The sequence below is a fragment of the Marmota marmota genome, unplaced genomic scaffold (assembly GCF_001458135.2).
Source record: "Marmota marmota marmota unplaced genomic scaffold, marMar, whole genome shotgun sequence".
In the NCBI taxonomy this organism is placed as follows: Eukaryota; Metazoa; Chordata; class Mammalia; order Rodentia; family Sciuridae; genus Marmota; species Marmota marmota.
In genome coordinates, this window is record NW_026000082.1 from 39,019,230 (window position 1) to 39,029,885 (window position 10,656).

Genomic DNA, 10,656 nt, shown 5'->3' on the forward strand with positions numbered 1-10,656 from the left:
CCCAGCCCCGCGGTCTCGCGCCGTGTGTCCGTGTGTCCGTGTGTCCGGCTGTCCCTCTGCCTGCAGGTTGCTCCGGCCCAGGCCTCGCTCCCTCTCGGCGAGCTGGACTCTGATCCCCGCCCGTGAGCGCCGCTCCGCTGGTCTTTATCTTTGGTCCCTTGGTGGGTGTCTTTGTCTCTCGCCCCTGTCTTGTCTGCGCCTTTCTCTGAGCGTCTGTCTCTGTCTGCCCATCTGGCTGTCCTCGTCTGTGTCTCCATCTCTGTCCACGTTTGTCTCTGACTCTGCTCTCCCCTCTCCAGACTTTTCCTCTCCTTCTCTCTTGCCCTGTCTTGGGCTATGGCCACAGGAAGCTAAACAGGGGCCTGTTCCCTCCCACCCGCTCTTAAGAGAGGGAAGGTAGGTTGGGGCTGACCATGTCCCAGCCAGACCCCAGGGCATGTTCCTGGTTACCAGAGCAGGGGCAGACCACCTTCCAGGTGGTGGAGCCAGACCGTCCAGGTTCAAAACTCTGCTTTGGTGACTTGGCCAACCGTCTGACGTCTGAGGACCGGCCCACCCTACTTTAACAGGCAGACACCATCTCCTCCGGCTTCCCCGGCCTCCGGGGTGTTTTGCAAGTAGGCAGGAAACTAAAATTCTAGATAAAGGGAGCAGGTGGCAGATGCTGGATGAGGAGTAGGCTCTCCTCAAGGATCACCTGCCTTTTCTCTGAGAACCAGACCAAGTTCAAATTCTCCTGACAATGTCCTGCCAAGAAGTCCCCAGCTCTGCTTGAATGCTCATCTGTGACAAAGAACTTCACTGTCTCCTAACAGGAGGGTCTTCCTAGTGACCCCTGGGGCTGCCTGAAACAACCTGTACCTCTAACCCATGGCAGCTAGTCAGAGATTTGAAGGCAGAGATCAAGAGTCCCTGTGAAACCTGCTTTCCTCAGTATCTAAGGCCTACTGTTCCTGCAGCCACCTCTTCCCGGAAGGTCATAATAGGAGACCAAGGCCAGAGCACAGCAGGTATCAGTGCCCACAGAACTAGAATTGGCCCAGAATTCTCTCTTACATACTGTATGCAGGTGCAGGGCCAGGAACTTTGCACCCATTATCTCCCAACAAGTCCATTTTACAGAGGAGAAAACCGAGACCCAGAAAAAAGCACATGACTCATGTATAAGACTGAAGGCAAAACCAGGGCCTGAAAGTCAAAAAGCCAAGAATGTCTGGATTTATTTTCATTTCTTCTTGTATTTTTTTTTTTATAATTGATACTGTTTATTTACAGAAGTAATCTAAAGTTTCCCTTTAGAAGATAGTTTGTTTTTAAAAAGCAAGTCCAAGTATTGAGTAAATACTGTTTATTGATATATTTTATTGGTTAGGTGACATGAGCCAGAGTCGTGGAGAGGGCATTGAAGCTTAGGAAACGCCATGCTCCTCTATAAGGTGAGCGAAAGCACCCAGTCCTGAGCCCTGTACATGGGAGGGGCCCAGGAATTTCTCCCTAATGCCAAGAAAGCATTTTGAGATCCCGGAAGACTTGAGATAGAATCAAGGTCTTTGAGCCAGACACGGAAACTCCCCCTGTCCCAGCCTGGACAGGGCCTGCGAGGCTGAGCTAGCGGGTTGTGGGAGGCACCCTATCCATATATCACAGGCCCCCAACACCTGTCTCTGGCTTCTGATCTCCCCAAAGGAGGAGGACAGGCACTTCTGGTTAGACCACATGGCCAGCATGGAGTCACCCGTGTCTCAGTGCTTTGCCCCAGAGCACCCTCTACTTTGGGAGTCTAGGAATTGGATGTCAGCAAGAGGGACAGCTGCTTGGCCAGCCCTGTCACATTTCTCCCTCACACTCTCTTACCCTGCTTCTGGGCTGTGTCCCTCAAGAATCTGATGGGAGCCGGGTTCAATGGTGCACGCCTATAATTCCAGGACTCAGTAGGCTGAGGCAGGAGGATCTTAAGTATGAGGTCCACCTGGGCAACTTAGTGGGAACCTCTGCAACAGCAAGATCCTGTCTCCAAATTTAAAAATAAAAGTGGGGATGTAGCTCAGTGGTAAAGGGCTCCTGAGTTCGATCTCTACCACCAAAAAATAAAATAAAATTCAGCTGAGATGGGGGTCACCCAATAGGTACTGTCTCTCCTGTTCTCTCGGTGCCACTTCTCTTAGTGCCATCAACACGGTAAGAAGGAGGCCTGACTCTCAAACCAGGGGACAAAATCCACCCTTCAGCTCTGCTGCCCAACTTGCAGAGGAGCTAAGCAAGTCACTTTCCCTGGGGGTGTTCAGATTCCCTCTGGCTAGCTGGATTGGACAATCTCTAAATGCAGTCCATATTCTAGGATTTGGGGACAATCAGCTAGAGAAGCTCATTACATTAGATTCTCGTCATCTGTGCACACATCATCCCTGGGCATTATTTCTTAATTAAAAAAAACATAGGGAAACTGGACCACTTGGCCTCCAAGTTCCTTTGGTTCTAAAGAGTTGACAATCTCATTTGGTTCCCACAACGGTTCTGGAAGGTGGGCAGGGCAGCGTTCCTGATCCCCACTGGAGCTGGGCAAACTGAAGGCCAGATGTTAGCTGTTTAAAAGTCAGGGTCAGGGCTGAGGATGGAAGCCCAGACCAGAGCCCTTTCTATTCATTCATTTACTCCACTTTTATTAAGTGGATGCCACGGATGCCCTGCCTCAAACCAGATCTTCACTGGGCGTTAAGAAACTGAACAGAAGCCAGGCGCCCAGGAGCATGAGACATGTGGGGACAGCCAGGGCCTCGGTGGACATGGGTGACGGGGAAAGGGTGAAAAGAAGCAGTGGATTCTGAAGCCTGTTTATGTGGAGGGAGTGCGGGGGCAGCTCTGGTCTGGTGCTGGGTGGGGAGGGGGAAAGCCTGAAATCCAGGTAAGTATTTAAAAAGGAGGGAGTCTGTTTTGACCTTGGACTTGAGAGATCATTTTCTCTCAAACCCAGACCCAACCAAAACTTCAGTCATTCGACTCTGAACTCACTCTCAATGCAATAAAAAATAAAATGAACCCAAAGACATGAAATGGAAGACACCAAGAAAGCAGAGGCTATTCCAACTGTGCTGTTCGGAGGGGCTTTTACCCTTACTCTACAGATGAGGAAGCCGGGCACGTAGGAACGGCCGTTAGCTGAGCACTTCCTTTGTGTCCTCCAGCTCTTTACAGGGAGATCTCATCTGCTCCGGTGGTGACACAGAGGCAGCCCAGGATTGGCATCCTGGCTTTCTAAATGCGGGCCTCCTCAGGACAGGGTTAGAAGCTTCTCGACCAAGATTTGTGGTTTGTTTGTTAAGCGCCACTCAGGGTCCTAGGACCTGGAGACGCAAGTGAGCAGAGAAAGATGTCCTTAGAGAGCTGACACCCTGGCTAGGGAAGTCAGATGATAAACATTACAAATAAGTAGATTATACAGTAACTCGGAGATGATAAGGGTATAGACAAAGAGCTGGAGCGAATAAGGGACAGGCAGGCCAAAGGGGACAAACTGGGGCATTAAGCAGTATTCTGGGGAGAGAAAGTGAGATTAGGGTGAAGACAACTGGTTGCGGGAGTCTGCCGGAGACTACCCAAATAGTCCGGGGAGAAGGAGACTCTGAACCCAGGTTGCCTGTGTCTGGAGTCTGGGTTTGAGCAGCCTGTGACGTTCCTCCCAGGACCAAGCCCCAGGCCTCACCCCAGGCCTAGGTTCACACTCTGATCCTGCCCCACCCCCTCTCCTAACCCCTTGTGTGGCCAAGCCTTTGCTCCAGCCTTTTCTTTATCTTAATTCTTAATTCTCGGTCACAGGCAGAATTAACCCACCTGGCCCCTTCACACCTACAGCTCCACCCCAGCTCCTGGACTCCCTCCAGCAGTCATCCCCATCTCAGCCCCTGCCCAGAGGGTGTCCTCCAGCCCCTACTGCCCTCAAAGGGAGTCTTCCTTACAAAGGCCTGCCCTGTAAGAAAAACCCTATTGTCCAGCAAACAGTGCCCTCATTTTGTCCTTATTTCTCAAGGGACTTGTGAGCATGCTCCGAGCTCGGAGAGGGAGCATGTCTCTTCCTATTCTCAGCCCTGGAGACGGCTGCAGGCCAAGAGGAAAGGTCAAGGCAGTCGGCTGGAGGCTGGATTCTGGAGGCTAGAGCAGACTCAGGCAGGCCCGGCCTGAGCAGCTCTGTGGCACTTTCCAGAAGGCAAGCAGGAAAGAAACCATCTCTAATAACTGAGAACCAAGCTTGGCCGGGCACCAGATGGCAGAGAGAGTCTCCTCCTCCACCCCACCCCGCCCCGGGGCTTTCATCATCCATTCCTGAAGATCGTCCATCCTCCTGCCTGTCTGCCAGTCCACCTCCCTGCCTTCCCTGCACACATCTGAAACGGACCATGGCGAGGGGCCCATGGAGACTGTAATGTTTAAGTTCCCACTTCCTGTTAGTGCAGAAGTCTGCATGGCATCTGATATGGGCCATGTGGGGGTTACTATATACAGCACTGGCAATAGAACCCAGGACCCTGCACATCTAAGCACAATTCCGCCACTGGGCTTCACCCCCAGCCGTAATATTTTTAAAGGCCTCATAGGCATCTGATCTATTTGTTTCCACTCAAATGCATGGACTAGTCACCCAACCAGGTGACCTTGCCATGACTTTGTGTTCAGAACAGAACCTGGGACAATCTCTCTTCTGATAACTGGCCTTGGTCTCTGTGCAAGGCCCCCACCCAGCCAGCCCCATGTTAATAGATGGTCTCTAATGCGGCAGGTCAAAGCCATGGCGGGGAAGGAGAGGTCTTACTGATCAGCCTCCTGTCTCCATCCAGCAGGAGCTGAGAAGAGGAGATGGGTCTCCTTGTTGAACAGGGAGCATGGGTCAGGATGGGCTCAGGAGGAACCGGAGGGGTGTGTGGTTTGATCTCCTGCTAAGTCTCCTGCCTCCTGGCCTCTGTTATACTAAACAGCATGGAGTGGAGAATTCGGCTTTGGGGCTGGACCCTGGGTTTGTCATCAACTCAAAGTTCAAGACTCAAGTGGAAAGGGCCTCTCTCAGCAAAGCCCAGGTCTTCCCTCTCTCCCTTCAAACAAGTGCATTTTCAAGGAAGCATGGCCCTTTCTTGTAAGAATTTATTAGGACACAAGAAGTGGCCAACCATTCCAAACTCCTGACATTTCCCCACGAGGCTCCTGAAGGAGCAGCCTTCTAGGCACAAGTTTGAATCCCAAGACTGAGCGGGATGCAGTGTAACCAACTCTCTCTCTGGCAGCTATGTGAGAATCCCAACTTCCCAGCCAGGAGCCTTGGATCCTCCGGCAGCCCTGGTATCAGCTCTGCCAGCTCTGCCTGGTGGGGGCCTGCTGCTCCCAGCACTCCACGTCAGGTCCCAGGTTACCAGGTAGGAAGTTGAAGTAATAGAAAACCCAACTTCTGAAACTGGTTTTGAAAATTAAGGCATCTGGGGCTGGGATGGAGCTCAGTGGTAAAGAGCTCATCTAGCAGCAGGAGGCCCCCGCTCCCCTCCCCAGCACCAGGAAAGGAAGGAAAGAGGGAAGGGGAGGGGAGGGGAGGGGGGGAACCTGTTGGCTCACTAAATAGAAAAGTCCACTTTCCTGGTGGCTCAGGGACATCATCAGGACATAGCTTCTCTCTTTCCATTTCATGGCTCCTCTTCCTCCCTCCTGACCCTGTTCTCACCCAGGGTATATGATGGATGTCATCTTTCATATTTTTTTTTAATGAAAATCTATTTCCTCAAACAAATACAAGTCTTGGAATTGAGTCTCACAGGCCCAACCTCCACCATGGGCTCCCTAAACCACTCACCAGGGTGACTGACTTATGTCAATCCAGGCTCACCATGGGTGGGGACCACCCACCAGATCTTCCCCAAAAGAGAAGAGCAGAGAGGATGCTGGGGACGCAACTCACAAATGTCCCCCAAACGTTAGACAAGTTCTCCTGCTCTTTGGCGTGTCTGGAGGATTTTATGTTTGCCAAAGCCTTTCAAAGTAAATAATAAAAATATTTCCTATGTGTAAAGTCCAATATGTTTTTAAATATATAAATCATCTATGTTCAAGCAAGAAAGTTTAAATGCAAAAAGAAAAAGTAAATTAAAATACCTGGCAACCTATCACACAGAGATATCCCATTTAACTCCTTGATATTTATCTTCCCAATTTTAATTTTAAAAATCAAACAAAAACTTTGAAAGAATGGGGCCCAAGGACCCAGACGGAGGGTCCCTACTTGCTCACACGATACATCAACATTTTCCCAATCCTGTCCAGGTTTCTAAGTCCTTTGGAAGCATCGTCTCTGTACTGCTCTGGGTAGGGGTTGTTTTAATCCCCACTTGACAGATAGTGAACCGGAGGCTCAGAGGCCAGGCCAAGGTCAGCCTGCTCATGACTCCCGGTGCAGGCCCCTAAGCAAGGCCCTGTCTCTGTGAGGTGGAGAAAGGCCAGGCCTCTCATTCCGGGATACCCAGCAAGTGCTTCCAGGTGAGAGTAGCCTTCCCAGATGGCCCAGTCCCCTCTCTACCCTTCTCCTGGGTGGTTCCTCTGGGCACTCAGAATAAGGAAGGCCAGTGGGTTTAATGTTTACCACCCAATGCAGAGTCCAGGGACTTTGGACTCTCCCCCTGCTTCCAGAGAGAGGGGGTGGTCAGGGCAGAGGGGATAGAAGGCAAGCCCTCCCTCTCAGTCAGCAACTCCTGACCTGAATGAATGTGTGCTGGGCTCAGACAGGCCGAGTCGCCGTCTTCCAGAAGTCTCCATTGAAAAGGCTATAGCGCCAGGTGCAATGGCACACTCCTGCAATCCCTCAGGAGGCTGAGGCAGGAGGATGCCAAGTTTGAGGTCAGCCCCAGCAACCTAGCAAGACTCTGTCCCAAAGTTAAAAAATGTAAAAATGGGCTGGGGATGTGACTCAGTGGTTAAGCACCCCTGTGTTTAATCCCCAGTACCCACCCAAAAAAAAGGAGGGGGCGGCCCTATACTGACAGGTTATGGCCAGGAATCTGAAGCTGAAGTCAGAATGCCTGGGTTCAAGACTGGCCCCACTAGCTATGTGATCTTGAGCAAGTAATGCTCTCTGTGCCTCAGTTTCTTCATCTATGAAATGGGAATAATGCCACCTCCCACATAGAGCTGTTGAGATGTTTAAATAAGATCATACTTACATGCCTCTTGGAAGAGTATATGGCACATAGTTAGCATTCAGTAAATATTGGTTACTACTGGTAATATTTTATTAAATATCTACATTAATAAAGATTTTAGTTTCAGGTAATGAAAAATCTCTCCTGCTGGACTAACAGAAGGGGGAATTTATTAAGGGGGCATGATAGCCAGAGCGCCAGAAAAAAGACTGGGAGCAGGCATTTGGTGAGCACCAGTCCAGTCCATTTTCTGTCTCTAGGTGTCTTCTCTCAGCACCGGCTTTGTTCTTCTTTCCTGCAGCCTTGTTCTTACTCCCTGGTCTTTGCAGAGGCACCGCCACTCCAGAGCTCCCCAAGCAAAGGCCCTGTAATTGCAGAGTCCAGGGGAAGAACCGGATTGGCCCGGCGGTGTCACGTGTTTGCCCCTGGACCAATCAAACACGGATGGGGGTGGGACCCTGCGGTGCCCACGTGGCAGGCCGCTCCCAGGAAAGAAGGGCTTGGCCCATAAATGGATCGAACGTCCCAGAGAATGAGGTCGACCCGTCTACTTCCTTCTGTCACAAACTGGTTTTTGCTCCTTCCAACGAGAGGACTCGCGCTCCTACCTCGCAGGGGACTGTGTCGGGGTCCACCAATCCCCGGACTCAAGAGGCGGAGCCTCCCCAGTCGGATGCACCCTCAGAACCTGAACCCTGAGGGGAGGGCAGTTGTCCACCAGGAGCCAGGAGAAATCTGGCCCTCCTGGGTGTTGGGGGCCCACTGAGGGGGGGGTGGTCACCCAGAGAGACGCGGAGGCAGAGCAGCCACCGCAGAGGTGGGAAGCTCCAGGCCCCACTCCCCTGTTCCCACTTCCAGTGCTGGGAGGCCCACTCTCCTGGAATTTCCAGCTGCAGCCTCGCAGTTCCGCCAACACAAAAGTTTGTCACCAAAAAGGCCCTACTCAGAAAAAAAGAAAGAAAAACAAAATCTTTTCCTCATTTCTCCGTAAAATGAAAGACAAGGAATTCGACTTCTTCATTCCTCCAGGCACAGAAGACCCAGCCAGCCCACGCCTGTGCTTCTCCTGCCCAAGGTCCAGTGGACACAGGGGTGGGCGGGTGTCCCTTGCGTACCTGCAACGCACAGAATCACATCCATTTAAGGACACTCTGGACACGGGTTCCCACCATAATACTCTCCTTGTCCCCATATCGCCTGATCTCCGCTAGATAGGGGACAGAAGGCAAGCTGCCCAGAGAGATCTGTAGAAACAACCATTTTGGCCACCAACTCCTCGCGTGGGCATTGTGCCCCTGAGGGCAGGAGGGGAAGGTCCCCAGTTGGCCTGAGAGAAGGGAGGATTCTCCAGGCCTCCAAGTTGGGCTGGTCATGACACGTTAAAGTAGAGCCGGAGTAGAACTTTCAGGAAAGTATTTCCCTCAAAGCACCAATCTTGGTGATTCTGCACTTGGTTAGACACAGAAGCTGCCCACAGACCAGGCAGCCGTGGGCTGGGAGAGAGATGGTCTTGTACGTGCCTCAATCACCACCTGCGGAGCTCTCTCCCGCTTCCACCTCCCACCTCCCGCCAGGCCTAATGGTGGCTCACTGAGACCAGGTTCCAACCTGTCTCTCCTCCAGCAGATCAACCAAGATTTGTTCTGATACAGTGAAGAGTTTTTGAGCACCATGTGTTAGGATCTGTCCATAATTAAATCAAACACCAACTCCTGCCATCCCTCCTTGACAGGAGCCGTGGGGAGCTGAACTCCCATTTCCTTATTTGTAAAAGGATAAGGTGGGACAAAGCATGCTGTGCCACCCCAGGAAGGTCTCTCACTGCCACTGTGCGTGACGACAGTGGCTGGTAGACCATCCTATTCCTTATTCATAGGTCACTTTCTACACCTGTGAAGGCAAACACCGTGTTTGCAGATGTCCCTGTTGTGCAGGACGGTGGATCCGTGCAGAGTAAACTCTCAAAACTGCTTGTCTCTGGGCCCAGATGGGGTGGGGGAGAAGGGGGCGGTTCCTGACCAGCTGGCTGAAAGGCTGACAGATGACTCAGGGCACAGAGTGACTCTTGACAGGTGGCATGACCACATTCTGCGCCTGGGCACCGTAGCAGCCCCTGGACTAGGCCAGCCACACTCCCACCACACTGTCCCTTAGCAACCAGTGGTTACTCTAAAAAATGCACCCAGTGTACCAGGGAAGTTGGTGGGGTGGGAGGGCAGCAAACAAAACCTAAGAACAAAAGTTCATTGTGACAATCTTATCTAGAATTTTGCAATCAGTTTATCAGAAGTATAAACTAATTTTAATTCTGGCATACATGTTAGGATGTGTTTGTGATTTAGTTTATTTATATTTTGCATGACGTAGGAAGGGGTTAGAAAGAAGCATCCCTGCTCAGGGCATCTAAGGTCTAATGCTGGCCCTGGCAGGGAGTGTTGTGTCCCAACATTCGACCTGGTGGCCCCTAGCTTCACTTCTGTGTCTGTCTGTCTCTCTCTAGAAGACCTTGTCTATTTTATCATTGTCCCTTGAAATATCTTGAGGCCTTAATTGCGAAACAATGTCCGGCTTTCCCAGTGTTGACTGAGTCCAAGAGGTTTTGTTTTTATTATTTTTTTTTCTCATCGGGTGAGGTGGGGGGGAGGAAAACAATCCCCCGAAGACAATACCAAAGTTGTTAATTGCTGTCTTAGCCCAAGCAGGACCTTTGCCAGTGGATCCTGGGCCAAAAGGAAAGTCCTCTAATCTTGAGGGTATTTTGGAAATAGGTGGGACAAGGATTCCATAGAGCCATTTGGAGTCCGTGGCGCTGGGTGGGAGGCAGTTCATTTCCTCTCTAGAAATTTCTCTCAAATGCGATACAGCCACTGGCAGGTCTCCACCTGTGCTTAATCTCGGTTGCTATGTTCCTTGCCACGGGGACGCTTTTGATACCAATAAACTTATTTTAGAATGAAACGACCATCACAAATGGAAAACCAGCTTCATTCACTGTAAGTAGAAAGTAATTGTGAGTGTAGATTTCAATGAACACAAAATGGGTCATAAATTTGAGCTTGAACCTGTCGTCTACCTGCCGCAGACTTGGAGCAAGTATGGGGAGGCACTGGGGGTCCATTGGCTTAGAGAGAGTGGAATAAAATTGAACAATGAAAGCCTTCTAGCCCGTGACCCAAGGCTGTTTAAGGTCACTTCAGGATGCCGTCCCAAAGGGCTCTCCTCTCCGGGTACCGAGAAGGTGAGCTCCTTGGGGTGGGTGGGGGGGGAGGTGAATCCATGTCCTCTTTTCCCTACTAAAGCATCTCACAGAACATCTCTCACATCCTGAATCCTCAGTAACTATTTCCAGCATGTTGGATGTCCTGTGCACAAGGATGGTCTCCCAGGACTGTGGCAGGCAGCCTCCCGTGGATGGCTGAGTGCTGGGGTCACTGTCCAGCTGCTCTGGGTCCTGGGGTCTCCTAAGCAGAGTTGGGACCAGGGTGAAGCC